General features: G+C 42.5%; 1 long non-coding RNA gene across 1 annotated transcript in view; it reads right to left on the reverse strand.

Moving 5' to 3' along the window:
- LOC135227986 (uncharacterized) overlaps positions 1–16,389 on the reverse strand; it is a 30,239-nt gene that overhangs the window by 12,934 nt on the left and 916 nt on the right. The gene's annotated exons all lie outside the window — the stretch shown is intronic.

Raw genomic sequence — 16,389 nt, forward strand, 5'->3', positions numbered from 1 at the left:
TTCTATGGGCATTGACTGTGGATCCAAGTAAAATGAAATCCTTGACAACCTCAATTTTTTCTCTGTTTATCATAATGTTGCTTATTGGTCCAGTTGTAAGGATTTTTGTTTTCTTTATGTTGAGGTGTAATCCATACTGAAGGCTATGTTCTTTGATCTTCATCAGTAAGTGCTTCAAGTCCTCTTCGTTTTCAGCAAGCAAGGTTGTGTCATCTGCATATTGCAGACTGTTAATGAATCTTCCTCCTAATATATGCCACATTCATCTTTATATGGTTCAGTTTCTCGGATTATTTGCTCAGCATTCAGACTGAGCAAGTATATTGAAAGGGTACAACCCTGATGTGCACCTTTCTTGATTTTAAACCAGGCAGTATCCCCTTGTTCTGTTCAAACAAATAACTGCCTCTTGGTCTATGTACAGGTTCCACATGAGCATAATAAAGTGCTCTAGAATTCTCATTCTTTGCAATGTTATCCAAAATTTGTTCTTATCCACACCGTCGAACGCCTTTGCATAGTCAATAAAACACAGGTGAACATCTTTCTGGTATTCTCTGCTTTCAGCTAAGATTCATCTGACATCAACAATGATATCCCTCGTCCCATGTCCTCTTCTGAATCTGGCTTGAATTTCTGGCAGTTCCCTGTCGGTGTACTGCGACAACAGTTTTTGAATGATCTTCAGCAAAATTTCACTTGCGCATGGTATTAACGCATCAGCATGTCAGCAGCATGAAAGTTTCGATCACTCTGTACTTTCCCTAAACTCACGCGGCTGACTTTTTGAGACTCTTAGTTGAGACAATCCTTCTCTTGACTCCTTCTCATGTCTCATTTCCCTCTGAAATTTTTTTTTTCTCCCTGCAAAATTAAGATTCTTGACTTACAGGTACTGTGGAAACAAAGTCCCACTACAAACGATCTACATAATGGTAGCCTAACTAAGAACTTTAGAACTGAACTTGTCTATGGTGCTTCACACACCTGATTGTATGACAGATGATTACTTGTTTTGTGGATTATTCAGAATACGAGTTTCTCCTCCTGCCAGTCTCAGGCTCTTCATTAGCTATGAGTAATTTTATCCTACTGTGAATAGGCAGGGGACACTTTAGAAATATGCCTTTCTCTGGGTTAGAAATGCTGTCAAAATGCTTTTACCAAACCAAACCCATTGCTGTCAAGTTGGCCCCACAGGGTTTCCAAGGAGCAGTTCGTGGATTTGACCTGCTGACCTTTTGGTTAGCAGCCATAGCTCTTAACCACTGTGCTACCAAGGGCTCCAAAATGCTTTTGGTGGGGCAGAAATTTGACATTATTGATTAAAATGTAATTTTCAGAGTTATGAAATTTCAGAGCAAAAAGAGATCTCAGGGATACACTATTTCATCCCTCGCATTTGACGGGTGAATTAATTGAGTCCCAGAGAAGTTAAATGACTTGGCCACAGTAACACAGCTGCCTGGTGACTGCACTCTCTTGCTTCTCAGTTCTGTTCTCTTCCATTATACACAGTATTTCAATGATCTCAGCTCTGAAGAACTCTAGTTAGCACAGTGGTTAAGAAATAGCTGTAAAAAAAAATGTTGAATTATTTTACTGAGCCACTCTGATCTTACGAAATCAGGCAGTGAATAAAAGCTCACTGTGGCACATAATTGAGGGGAAAACCAAGGGGCAAGGTCAATAATAGCAAATTTGCATTTAAATTACAACTTGGAAAAAGAAATTTTAAGTTAATATCAGATTTTCACTGTTGTTCTCACTAACTGGGCTAAGACTTGTGACGGCTGCCCGTTTCACCCTCCTCCATTTGTAGAAAAGCCATCTGGGTTTTTGTCTTAACACACAGAAGGTAGGCAGGGGTTGGCTGCTAATGGATACCAAACACATAGCTGTATACCTACTTGATTCAATATTTAATGACTAAGAAAACAGTCAATTAGTAAGGGTCCTGTTTATTATTTCTCATTTGTATTCAAATTGTTTTTTATGTCAAAAAGGAAGTTTGAAGGGAGAAGCAAAGAGGCTGGCCTTGTTTTTAGAAAACCTAAGCCTAGATGATCTCTTGGACTTTCAAATATAAGATAAAGTGAAACAGGTATTGCTTAGTACAGATATTTGGACCCAAACAGTCACGTTTGGTGATGCTTGATCATTCCACAATGAGATGGATTTGGCACGAGGACAAAATTAATGGGCTCAAATATATCAACGATTCTGAGGATGGCACAGGACTGAACAACACTTAGTTTGTTATACATCAGGTTGCTATGAGTCCACGCCTCCCCCACAGCAGCTAGAAACAACAACGCCAATGCACACACAGAAGACCAGCCACAAACAATAGTCTAAACCCTAACCGGCTTCCCATCTAATGAAGTGTAAAGACAGACAGACCTGCTTCTGTTTTAGGTACCCTAATATGGCTGTCTAACATCAGGCTTACCAAGTGCCCTTCTCCTTCACATACAATTCACTGAGGGGCCTGAGCAATCTAGAACTACTTGGGCATGGTGTTGGGTGATAATCTATTTAAAGTACTCAGTACCATGAGCTCCATAGTAAAGGCTTTGCTTCCTGATTTTCGACCTTGGAGGAGTAATGGGTTGCCGAATTATATAATACCTGCGTCTACGTGTCAAACAACCACAATCGCCCTAAGTTGCTAGGTAAGTGGAAGGTGATGGGATGATTTAAACATTATCTAAACACATTTATGACATTTACCACTAACTCAGCCCAGAGTGGGAGAAGCCCCAGTCATTTGTGTCCCAGTTGCAGACTCATGCAAAACAGATGCCTGGGAATGAACCCCTGGTGGCATAGTGGTTAAGAGCTCGGCTGCTAACCAAAAGGTCGGCAGTTCGAATCCACCAGGTGTTCCTTGGAAACTCTACAGGGCAATTCTGTTCTGTCCTGTAGGGTCACTGTGAGTCGGAATCAACTTGACAGCAACGAGTTTGGTTTGGTTTGTGTGTGTATGTCAGCGGGGAGTGAGCCACACACTGGGAAGCCAGGCTGTTTCTGAAGGCAGGTCTGGGCCCCAACCCATAGGCAGGTGCCCATATCCTGCTGCTGGCATATGGTGCCCCATCATTAGCCAGATTGTGAAACTCTGGAAAGGGCCTTAGCACACATAAATAATCTAAAATGGGCTGTGGGGTGATTGGGAGAGGCCGGGTGGGGATCAAAGCCTGAGCAGGAGTTGAGAGTGTTAAGGACTGGGCCAGTGGTCAGCATAGAAGAACCTTCATGGCATCAGTATCACCTCAACAAAACTCCACCCTACTTATGTGCTGGGAGACAATTCCAATATTACAAAATTCCCTCTGTGCCCAAAGGAAATGTCAGGGGTTCAGGAGAAGGAAAACTTACTGAACATAAGAGGTGGAGTGTTTTCTGAAATAGCATCATAGAACTATGTATCTTGAGATTTGATCAGTGGGGAGGTTTGTCCAGAGTTAAAGTTGATTAGGTGAGGCTTGACCAGCCCTGGAGTGCCTGGGTGGTGAAAATGGTTAAGCACTCAACTACTAACCAAAATGTTGGAGGTTCAAACTCACCCAGAGGTGCCTCGGAAGAAAGGTCACCACCTTGAAAATCCCATGGAACACAGAGCCATCTTGATGGCATACAACAACAACAGAGAGTTCAGGGTGTCTCTAATGCCCATGAAATTGTATACAAAATAGTGTGTGTGGGAATGAATATGCATTTTTCTGGGGAAAGGGTTTAGCACTTATCAAAGAACCTCAAAGGTTCTGCGACTCCAAAAATATTTTATAACCCCTGGTCTAGAGGCCAAAGGAACCCAGCCTTTCTGATGACTACAGAGGGGGCTCCCAAAGGGTCACTGCATGAAATGGATGTTGGCTAACTCATGGCCTTGTATTTTGCCTGACCCTTGGATATTTACACCTGTCCCTCACTGGCATGGGGCATCCTGACTATCCTGTCCTAGAGAAAAGCAGGGTCCGGACCAGCTTCTCCCACAGCCCTTATCCAGCATCAGCCCTGTGAACCAGCACCTAGATGGACAATATCGCTTCAACAAAGCCACGCTCAGGCAAAAAGCAAATTCACGACATTCATGGAGGGATAGGAGCAGACCCCCCTACGCAGTATGACAGGTGGTGGGATAGTTATAGCTGGTGACTTGTAGTCTCATGAAGTTACAAGGAGGACACGCTGAAGAGGACACAGAGACCCGACTCTGGTCAACATGCTGCATTGACCAGCTAATCAACGTTGGGTAATCCACTACATGTATTTATTTCCCAGTTGGCAGCATGGGGGAGCTGGGCTGATTCCCGAGACCTTTCGGGCTGAGGACGTGCAGGCTCTGTCCAAACTCCACAGTGCGGCCCTGTCTCCAGAGAGGTGTTTGGAGAGAACTGGTCTCTGATTAGCAGCCAGCTTATCTTTCTTTCTTCCTTAGATACCAAGCTACACATTTTAAAGCATACTTGATTTTTTTTTTTGGTAAAAATACATATTTAACACATTTGCCAATTCAACATTTTTCAGGGATACAATTTAGTGATATCAGTTAAAAGTACATTTTATTTTACAATCCACGGAAGGATTATAAGCAAATAGACACATTTCAGAGGAAGAAACACTCGTGGGCAGCATCATGGTTTCAGTGAGAGGTTAGTGCGATGCTACGGCTGAAAGCCGAAGATCAAATATTTCTGGTTACGGTGGAGCCACCTGCTGTGTGGTTTCTGATCAGGAAATTTCATTCCTAAGTCTCCCTTCCCACCTGCAACCTCCAGTTCTGCTCTTAGCACGTGATATGTGTTTAGATTCTTCACCCTTCAGCATATGATGCCTAAAAGTGTCTGAATTGTTACTTTAGCTTTTACTGCTCTTACTTAGGCCTTCCAAATTTTACTTCCAAACCCAGAGGTTGCACCCAAGTCCACACCCGAGTGCTTCCATCTAGCCTGGATTCCATCCTTCTTTTGTCTTCGCCTTTCCTGGATGTCACACCTACAATTGCCCACTCCTTCCCACCTCTACTTCCTCCTGCTGGATGCTCCAATCTCACCTTGCCCATAAGCTTTTTTTTTTTTTTCAAATCTCAGATCTTTCCGATTAAAAGTTAAGCCAGTTTTCTCAGCAGTATTTGGTCTGGTGGTGCAATGGTTAAGCACTTGTCTGCTAACCAAAAGGTAGGCAGTTCGAAACTACTAGCCACTCTGAGGGAGAAAGATGTGGCAGTCTGCTCCTGTAAAGATTTACAGCCTTGGAGACCCATTGGGCAATTCTACTCTGTCCTATAGGGTTGCTTTGAGCCTGAATCGACTTGATGGCAGTGGGTTTTTGGGTATTTGGCCGTTTAACGAGTTGCCCTGCGTTCTATCCAGCCCAACTGATGGCGACCCCATGTGTTTCAGAGTAGAGCTATTCTCTACAGAGTTTCCAATGGCTGGTTTTTCAGAAGTAGATAAGCAGACCTTTCTTCCCAGGCTCCTCCGGGTGGACTTGAACCACCAACCTTTCTGTTAGCAGCCTAGTTTGTTAACTGTTTGTACCACCCAGGAACTCCATCTGCCTGTTTTGCTGTTGTTGTATGCTGTAGAGTTTATTCTGACACATAACAACCCTGTAGGGCAGAAGAGAACTGCCCCATAGGGTTTCCTAAGCTGAAATCTTTATGGGAGCAGGTCACTGGGTCCTTTCTCCTGCAGAGCAGCTGGTGGGTTCCAATTGCTGACCTTTCGGTTAGCAGCCTGGTGCTTAACCATTATGCCACCCGAACCCATTGCATCAAGTCAATTCTTACTCATAGCAACCCTATAGGACAGAGTAGAACTCCACCATAGGTTTCCAAGCTGTAATCTTTACAGAAGCAGACTGTCACACCTTTCACCTGCTGAGCCGCTGGTGGGTTAGAACGACCAACCTTTCAGTTAGCAGCCCAGCGTTTAACCACTAAGCCACCAGGGCTCCTTATTTGCCAGTTTTATAGTAACCTTTTAATTTTTTCCCCCCTGACCTGAATTTCCCTGGAATAAGTAGCTCACACCCATTATTTCTACTTCCTTTGTATTCTTCTTACCTCTGCAGTCTGGATGTTTACAAACTGTCCTGAAACTTTCTTGCGAAGACAGAGGACTTTCCATGTTCTCATGCTCTTTGTCTCTGGCAGCTGGATACAACTGCAGGGCAGACAATACCCTCTCTGCTCCATGGCACCTCCAGCCCCCAGCACTGCCTCCAGCATAGGAGTGGCTCTGCAAATGTTCGCAGAACGCTGAAGCTCTACTGTTCTTCCTTCCAAATATTTCTTCTGTATTCCCTTTGCCTCATCCTGATCCAAGCACTCCTTATCTTACCCCATGTCACTGTAACAATATCCTCCTGGCTTGCTTCTTTGCTTCCAATTCATCCTGCAGGGTTTATACCACTTAGATCTTCCTGGAGACTCGTTAATGGCTCCCTATTGATTACTACTCCTAGCTCAATCTCCTCAATTGCCACTTACAAAGGTAATTCATTAATTGCTTTAATAAAAAGTAGTCACTGGGTAGTGTAAACGGTTTCCCCGTTTGGCTACTAACCAAAAGGTTGGAGGTTTGAATCCGCCACTTCCGAAGAAAGGCCTGGCGATCTACTTCTGAAAAACTAGCCATTGGAAACCCTATGGAGCACATTTCTACCCTGATATACATGAGGTCGCCAGGAGTTGGAATTCACTCCTTGGCAACTGGTTAAGTGGTTCATAGATGCACAAAGTGAAACATCTAACCCTAACGAAAAGATATTCAGAGAAAGATAAGTCTCTTTCCCCTCCCATTCTCCCAGATCTCTTTCCCGTAAGCAATCATTATTGCCAGTTCCTTGTTTAGCCTTCTGGAGACATTCTGTCCTACACAACACTTCCTGACTGGACTACAGCTCATCAATGTACCGCGGGCCCTACCTTGAGTCCCAGAGAGTTGGGAGGGGTCCTGTTTACCTGCTGGACCTTTCTCCTAGAGCTGGGATCTACTTGTACCCCCAGCGGTGACGAGGGATTTGCTTTAGCTCATATGGCGCTGTGACTATCCTTACTTCTAGCAGAATGTTGGGGGCTTCCAGAAGCTGTGACTGGGGCTGCAGACAACACCCCCCCCACCCCTGTGAATTCAGTGAGGGGTCCCAGTACTGTTCTCCAACTTTGAGATGAACCTACTTTCAGGTCGGTTCTTATACCCAGCCCTCCTAATCCTGATTTAGCTCTCCCCCCACCAACCAGAAATTGAAGTCCTAGCTGGTTTTGTTTCTGACTCATGGAAAGTTGTGGTACCTGTTGACGGAACTTGCCAGGGACCAGAATGAGACGACCTTTGCTTTTGCACTATCGCTTCACTGTCCGGCCTTATTCCCTAAGCCCAGGCACAGCTCCTCTTTAAATGGTGTGCTGGAATGATTTAGGAAACAACGTGAGGTTCTCAGTATCTCCTGTGTAAACCCTGTGTATGTGAACAGTGATTGCATCCAGGGGGGAGGAAGCTTAACGTCATAATAGCCAAACTATCTATTTCCTACTAAATCCAGGAGAACAGCCATTCTGGGAGTCTTTATGCATCTGACTAGACCCTAACGACAGTCTTGGGTTCAGAAAATAGCCCTATAATGAGATCAAGAGTCTTAAGAACTGCCTTTGGGGAATATACAAATTACAGTTTTAGTTAGACTCAAAGTAGCGTAAGTACAAATAGGAAGCTTTTCTTTCGGTATTTTAGAATCCACCTAATGAACAACAAAAGGGCGACGTATTTGTTGAGGAAGCGCACGTTAGTGACACTCGGCATCGTTTTTAACATCGATCTGGAGGTCAATCTCGATCTGTTAAACTGACTTAATATAGATAACACAGTTTGAGAGACAGCCTTAGTCTAGGGTTTCTCAAAGTGTGGTCTGTACAAAAGAGAACTTGCCGGAAGAGATTTAATGGTACAATACATTTGAGAAAAGCTGCATATTCATAATGTATATTAGCATACTAAAGACTCTGGGAAGTCCTAGAGTAAGGTACTTCTCAAACTTTCTTATTAGTCCTGCAGTCCCCAGACTTATTTGGCAATGAAACCCTTTATGCTTAATACCTATTAACCACCTAAAGAACTAAAATTCTGAGGAATACACACTGGGTAATGCTACTTCAGCTTATCCATGCAAATTAAACATCTTATTTATAAACCAATAATAGATTCCCATAAATATTTCATGAATTCTTTATATTATGAATCAATAACACAATATCCAACCAAAATCCACTGCCGTCAAGTTGACTCCGAATCATGGCGGCCCTATAGGATAGAGTAGAACTGCCCCATAGGGTTTCCAAGGAGCAGCTGGTGGATTCAAACTGCTGGCCTTTTGGTTAGCCGCCGAGTTCTTAGCCACAGTGCCACCAGGGCTCCAATAACATAATAATAATAAAAAAAATTAAACCAATAAGACAGTATGAATCATAAAATATTTAGGGAAATCAGTCATACTAAAGCTGTTACCTAATATTTGCATTTACATCTTTAAAAAATCAGTTTCTTTAATATCTGTTTCTTTATAAGCCAAAGTCCAGTCAGTTGGTGCCCTTCGGTTTTTATTTTCCCCTTATCTCGCCCTCGTAGCCTCTTAAGGAACTTCCAACAGGAGTCAGAGGGTCATCTATTACTCACTGATACTCGTCTCCTTACAACTTACTTGAGATACTAAGCTCACTAAGCCAAAGGTATGATTTTTGTAATAATCACTTTCGTATCTTGAGTGATCCAAGCTACATTTTCCTCACAGTTTCTTTCAAAATGCTATTATCTCTCTTAAGATCTAAATCAGAATGCTGTCTCGGCTACACAATTGGTTATATCTCATACGTAGTTTTAAAAACAAATCTTACTGGTTTTAAAACAAAAAATTTTACACAAAACTGGCATTTTATCGTGAAACCAAGTATATTTATGAAAATAGAGCAAAAATCTAAAACATATATAATTTCTTTATCACAGACTGTTTTTCTATTGTCGTTTGGAGAATGGTTCCAAAAAACAGTCTCTCTTGGAATCTTATCTTGATGGACCAGATTTTGGAGTGTTTTCATTTGGCAGGGGAGCTCCTGGGTGGTGCAAATGGTTAACATGATTGGTTGCTAACCGAAAGGTCGGCAGTTTGAGTCTACCCAGAGGCACCTCTGAATAAAGGCCTGGCAATCTCTTTCCAAAAAATGAGCCACTGAAGACCCGATGGGGCACACAGTATTACTCTGACACACATAGGGTTGCCATGAGTTGGAATCAACTCAACGGCAGCTAGTTAGTTATTTGGTGGGAGCTGCAGTGGTAAGGAGGGCTTAAAGGAAGTTTCTCTGGTCTAGAAGTCTGGGAAGAGGTAGAGCAGGGCCAGGTACATGGTAATAGTTGCTGCTTCTTTGCTCCATGAAAAGTAAGAACGAGCCCCTATGAAGGCGTTGGGCTTTTTTCGGGGGGGAAATTGGGATGGGGTGGGGATGGGGGTGCGGGCGGGGGTGAAAAAACTGCATCTGGACAATAGTCAGGTGTGAAATATTACAAAATCCAAAGGTGAGCAATATCCTCTTTTCACACATATGATCAATTCTGAAAGGAGAAAACCTTGACAATAGAAAGATGATGAAGGAGGTGACGCGAACAAACCATACACCCTCGCAGGGATACACAGACATGACCCAAAGTTATAGTTGGTGCGAGCAAAGCTTGAGAAAATGCTTCAAGGCAGGTGCCTGGAGTTCAGTATGACTAACTCCTTTTAAAAAAAAACAAAGAGTCTAAGCAAGCAGTTACCTCCCAGGCTTTTTGATTTCACTGATAAATGACATTAAATAAATTTGGGAACTGGATCTAGTAACTTTTTTTTTTAATGAAGATATTAATGAACACCAGAATTATTACCATTGCTTCATTTTTTTCCCCCACCGGAAAAAATAGAAAAGGCACAGTCTCTTGATTACATAATATTCTTTAGATTGAGTACATTTAACCCCCCACCAAAAAAAAGATTAAGTACATTTAGCTTTATGAAAAACTTGGGACGTTGTCCTAATTTTTGTTATTTTGCCAGGGTCAACTTTGTCGCTAACCAGTTGCTTCACAGATTAGTGTTTTAGAACCCTGGAAAAATAATAGTCATGCCTAAGAGATGCCTCCGAAACCCTGGTGGCCTAGTGGTTAAGAGCTATGGCTGTTAACCAAAGGGTAGGCAGTTCAAATCCACCCCTTGGAAACCCTATGGGGCAGTACTACTCTGTCCTATATGGTCAGTATGAGTCGGAATGGACTCGACGGCAATGGGTTTTTTTTTTTGGTTTTAAGACATGCCTAAGATAGTGTTGGAGCCCTGGTGGCACAGTGGTTAAGAGCTATGGGTGAGCTAAAGCTCCTAACCAAAAAGTCAGCAGTTCAAATCCACCAGCTGCTCTTTAGAAACCTCATGGGGCATTTCTCTTCTGTCCTATAGGGTCACTATGAGTCAGAATCAACTTGATGGCAATGGGCTAATATAGTATTATTTATTATATTCAGAGAAATTCATATGAATTCATACAACTATTTCAGTCAGATTGAACACTCAAGGTGGTGGATTAAAAAAAAAAAGTCCTGACCCCTGTCCTCAATGTGCTAAAAAGCTAACAAGAGAATACCTGATCATCTACAGATAAACATTCACTGATAATATTTACAGACACAGTACAGAGTGAGCATGTGCAAGAAGTCACCAGAGAAGGCTGGTGTTAAATCAGGGAATATCCTCACTCCTTTTTATGAAAGGGTAGACTGAAGCAGAGAGATTAGGGAATACCAAGATAAAAAGGTGTAAATAAGCCTGGCCTCCCCCTGCCCCTTGTTACTCAGCTATGGTATCTGCGTGTTTTAGCGCAGATTTCAGGTAAAGTCTGATGGGCAAACTTACCCGCCTGTGGGTGGGTGGTCCCTGAGACAGCCACTCCTGTGCAATTAGCTGTGGCTGGAGGGGGCAGATGAGACCACGAAGAACAAACACTGCTGACCACTTCCACCACTTAAATAATGCTGTGTTCCCAGAAGAGAATTCTGGATGATTTCCAGAGAAATGGCATTGGCTGAGGGGTACTCCCAAAATCTGTCTACCATTCATATTAAGTTTAGTTCTTATAGTTCTATTTTTTATAAATGTGCAAAGGTTTATGATCTGATATTTTTTTCTGAGCACTAGGAGAATTAAAAAACAATTCTAAAATACTTTGATTTGTTGACAAAGGTGATCACTTTCCTCCCAACAGCCCAAATTTTTTTTTTTAATTAACTTTTATTAAGATTCAAGTGAACGTTTACAAATCCAATCAGTCGGTCACATATAAGTTCACATACATCTTTCTCCATACTCCCACTTGCTCTCCCCCTATTGAGTCAGCCCTTTCAGTCTCTCCTTTCGTGACAATTTTGCCAGCTTCCCTCTCTCTCTATCCTCCCATCCCCCCTCCAGACAACAGTTGCCAACACACTCTCAAGTGTCCACCTGATATAATTAGCTCACTCTTCATCAGCATCTCTCTCCCCCCCACTGATCAGTCCCTTTCATGCCTGATGAGTTGTCTTTGGGGATGGTTCCTGTCCTGTGCCAACAGAAGGTCTGGGGAGCATGGCCGCCGGGATTCCTCTAGTCTCAGTCAGACCATTAAGCATGGTCTTTTTATGAGAATTTGGGGTCTGCATCCCACTGATCTCCTGCTCCCTCAGGGGTCCTCTGCTGTGCTCCCTGTCAGGGCAGTCATCGATTGTGGCTGGGCACCAATTAGTTCTTCTGGTCTCAGGATGATGTAGGTCTCTGGTTCATATGGCCCTTTCTGTCTCTTGGGCTCTTAGTTGTCGTGTGGCCTTGGTGTTCTTCATTTTCCTTTGCTCCAGGTGGGTTGAGACCAATTGACGCATCTTAGACGGCCGCCTGTTAGCATTTAAGACCCCAGACGCCACATTTCAAAGTGGGATGCAGAATGTTTTCATAATAGAATTATTTTGCCAATTGACTTAGAAGTCCCCTCAAACCATGGTCCCCAGACCCCCGCCCTTGCTCCGCTGACCTTTGAAGCATTCATTTTATCCCGGAAACTTCTTTGCTTTTGGTCCAGTCCAATTGAGCTGACCTTCCATGTATTGAGTGTTGTCTTTCCCTTCACCCAAAGCAGTTCTTATCTACTGATTAATCAATAAAAAACCCTCTCCCTCCCTCCCTCCCTCCCTCCCCACTTCGTAACCACAAAAGTATGTGTTCTTCTCAGTTTTTACTATTTCTCAAGATCTTATAATAGTGGTCTTATACAATATTTGTCCTTTTGCCTCTGACTCATTTCGCTCAGCCAGGTTCCTCCATGTTATGAAATGTTTCACAGATCCGTCACTGTTCTTTATCGATGCGTAGTATTCCATTGTGTGAATATACCACAATTTATTTACCCATTCATCCGTTGACGGACACCTTGGCTGCTTACAGCTTTTTGCTATTGTAAACAGAGCTGCAATAAACATGGGTGTGCATATATCTGTTTGTGTGAAGGCTCTTGTATCTCTAGGGTATATTCCAAGGAGTGGGATTTCTGGGTTGTATTTTTTTTTTATGGTAGTTCTATTTCTAACTGTTTAAGATAACGCCAGATAGATTTCCAAAGTGGTTGTACCATTTTACATTCCCACCAGCAGTGTATAAGAGTTCCAATCTCTCCGCAGCCTCTGCAACATTTATTAGTTTGTGTTTTTTGGATTAATGCCAGCCTTGTTGGTGTGAGATGGAATCTCATCGTAGTTTTAATTTGCATTTCTCTAATAGCTAATGATCGAGAGCATTTTCTCATGTATCTGTTGGCTGCCTGAATATCTTCTTTAGTGAAATGTGTGTTCATATCCTTTGCCCACTTCTTGATTGGGTTGTTTGTCTTTTTGTGGTTGAGTTTTGACAGAATCATGTAGATTTTAGAGATCAGGCGCTGATCTGAGATGTCATAGCTGAAAATTCTTTGCCAGTCTGTAGGTGGTCTTTTTACTCTTTTGGTGAAGTCTTTAGATGAGCATAGGTGTTTGATTTTTAGGAGCTCCCAGTTATCGGGTTTCTCTTCATCATTTTTGGTAATGTTTTGTATTCTGTTTATGCCTTGTATTAGGGCTCCTAGGGTTGTCCCTATTTTTTCTTCCATGATCTTTATCGTTTTAGTCTTTATGTTTAGGTCTTTGATCCACTTGGAGTTAGTTTTTGTGCATGGTGTGAGGTATGGGTCCTGTTTCATTTTTTTGCAAATGGATATCCAGTTATGCCAGCACCATTTGTTAAAAAGACTATCTTTTCCCCAATTAACTGTCTCCGGTCCTTTGTCAAATATCAGCTGCTCATACGTGGATGGATCTATATCTGGGTTCTCAATTCTGTTCCATTGGTCTATGTGCCTGTTGTTGTACCAGTACCAAGCTGTTTTGACTACTGTGGCTGTATAATAGGTTCTGAAATCAGGTAGAGTGAGACCTCCCACTTTCTTCTTCTTTTTCAGTAATGCTTTACTTATCCGAGGCTTCTTTCCCTTCCATATGAAGTTGGTGATTTGTTTCTCCAACACATTAAAAAATGACATTGGAATTTGGATCGGAAGTGCATTGTATGTATAGATGGCTTTTGGTAGAATAGACATTTTTACTATGTTAAGTCTTCCTATCCATGAGCAAGGTATGTTTTTCCACTTAAGTATGTCCTTTTGAATTTCTTGTAGTAGAGCTTTGTAGTTTTCTTTGTATAGGTCTTTTATATCCTTGGTAAGATTTATTCCTAAATATTTTATCTTCTTGGGGGCTACTGTGAATGGTATTGATTTGGTGATTTCCTCTTCGGTGTTCTTTTTGTTGATGTAGAGGAATCCAAGTGATTTTTGTATGTTTACTTTATAACCTGAGACTCTGCCAAACTCTTCTATTAGTTTCAGTAGTTTCCTGGAGGATTCCTTAGGGTTTTCTGTGTATAAGATCATGTCATCTGCAAATAGTGATAACTTTACTTCCTCCTTGCCAATCCGGATACCCTTTATTTCTTTTTCTAGCCTAATTGCCCTGGCTAGGACTTCAAGTACGATGTTGAATAAGAGCGGTGATAAAGGGCATCCTTGTCTGGTTCCCGTTCTCAAGGGAAATGCTTTCAGGTTCTCTCCATTTAGACCAACAGCCGAAATTTTTAGCTGAATATATTTCTGTTTTCCCCCTTTTCTCAACAGTTGGGCAAAACAGATGCCCAACAGATATGGGTGATGGCTGCATGATCAATGTAATTATTTTCACCAAATGTACATGTGAAAAATGTTAAATTGGCAAAGGTCATTAATATATATATTTATAATAATAATAATTAAAAAAAAACCAACCAACAAAAAAACTGAGATGTCCACCATATTGAAGAGATAGTGAAGAAACAGGACAGCAATGGAGAACAGCTTGTCAAGATTCTTGAATTTTGGAAATAACCAAGATTGGTTTCCAGGGTCAAGTACAGCCTCGCATTTTAAGGAAAAACCCCTACCCTCAGAAACATCATTTGCAACTCTAAAGAAGTACTAACAAACGGCAACCTGGAAAACCCTTGGTCTACTGGACAATGCTTAATTAATTACTAATACTCAGTGTGCACTGGGATAAGGACAGGCAGTTGCAAAGATGAAGAGATCCCTCCTGAAAGGAGTTAAAAAAAAAAAACAAAAAACCAAACCCACTGCCTTCGAGTCCATTCGGACTCATAGTGACCCTATAGGGCAGAGTGGAACTGCAGCATAGCGTTTCCAAGGAGCACCTGATGGATTTGAACTGCTGACCTTTTGTACAGCAGCCATAGCTCTTAACCACTACACCACCAGGGTTTCCAAAAGGGATTTAGACGTTAGTAATCTGTAAAGTAAGTAGACTACATTGACTAGATCAAGCTAAGGTAAGACTGATCACTCGTTAACAAGCAAATCTTTATTAACTCATATACCCATTATTTCCTCTAAAAAAAGAATTGGTGGTCTTAAAAAAATTATGCTCTATTTTACGTATCATCAAAATTCTTGGTCTAAGTTAAAACCGCGGTCTGTCAGATTTCCTCAACCATAGCCAGCTGGTTTTAAAACCATAGATCACCTGGTTTTAGCTGAAGATTTTCCATTGAAATTCTTTTATGTGTCTGTCTTTGCCTCTCACTCTTGTTTTGGGAAAAGTGATATAAGTATACTTAATAGCTCATTATTTTGAAACCTGGTTTTTAAAAGCCTGGGAGACTGCCTTGGGAGTGGGGTGGGAGCTGGGGAGAGGATGGTGAGAGGCTTTGGAGGAGGATACCAGCAGGTGGCGCTTGTCTCCTCTCATCTGAGTATAATGTTTTGTTCTCAGCCAAGAATCCCATTGGAATTAAAGGCAACTCTGCAGTGGTTAAGTGCTACGGCTGCTAACCAAAGGGTTGGCAGTTCAAATCTGCCAGGTGCTCCTTGGAAACTCTACAGGGCAGTTCTACTCTGCCCTATAGGGTCGCTATGAGTCAGAACCGACTCGACGGCACTGGGCACTGGGTTCTGCCAGTCTTCCACCACTCTCTGTCAGTTTCTCACACTGTGGTGACTTGTGTGTTGCTGTGATACTGGAAGCTTTGCCACCAGTCTTTCAAACACCAGTAGGGTCACCTATGGTGGACAGGTTTCAGGGGAGCTTCCAGACAAAGACAGGCTAGGAAGAAAGACCTGGCAATCTCCTTCCAAAAATTAGCCAATGAAAATCTTATGGATCACAGGAGAATACTGTCTGACTCTCTTGCTTTGGCCCCATCATCATAAGGGATCAATCGCTGGAGGAGGGCATCATGTTTGGTTATGCAGAGGGCCAACAAGGGTGAGGGAGACCCTGGGTGAGAATGATTGGCACAACAGCCACAACAATGGACTTGAACATGAGGACGATGCAGGACTGAGCAACATTTCGTTCTGTTGTTCGTAAGGTCACCATGAGACAGGGTTGACTCAAAGACAACTAACAAGAATGACTGCATGTAGTCAATGCAAGTGACATAGATCATGGCAATACTTTAGTGCCATGTCAATGAAGTCACAGCTCCAGCTCTAACTACGCCGTCACATTTCTGCATTACTACTTAAAAGATGGACTGCCCTACTCCAAGGATTGTATTATTTTCATACCTGACCTCCAGCCTTATACCCCCAAGCTCAGTAGTTTATAGTAATCACCCAAGTCCCTAGCATTGGAGCTGAAACTTGGGGAAAGGAGGGGAATTTTATCAATCTTCCAGTTGGTCTTGGCCTTATGGCGCCAGATTTCCTGTCCTCTTCCCCCACCCTCCCCAACCTCCTGGTGAGCCAGCCTTGGC

This window comes from Loxodonta africana, chromosome 17 (genome assembly GCF_030014295.1).
Source record: "Loxodonta africana isolate mLoxAfr1 chromosome 17, mLoxAfr1.hap2, whole genome shotgun sequence".
Taxonomy (NCBI): domain Eukaryota; kingdom Metazoa; phylum Chordata; class Mammalia; order Proboscidea; family Elephantidae; genus Loxodonta; species Loxodonta africana.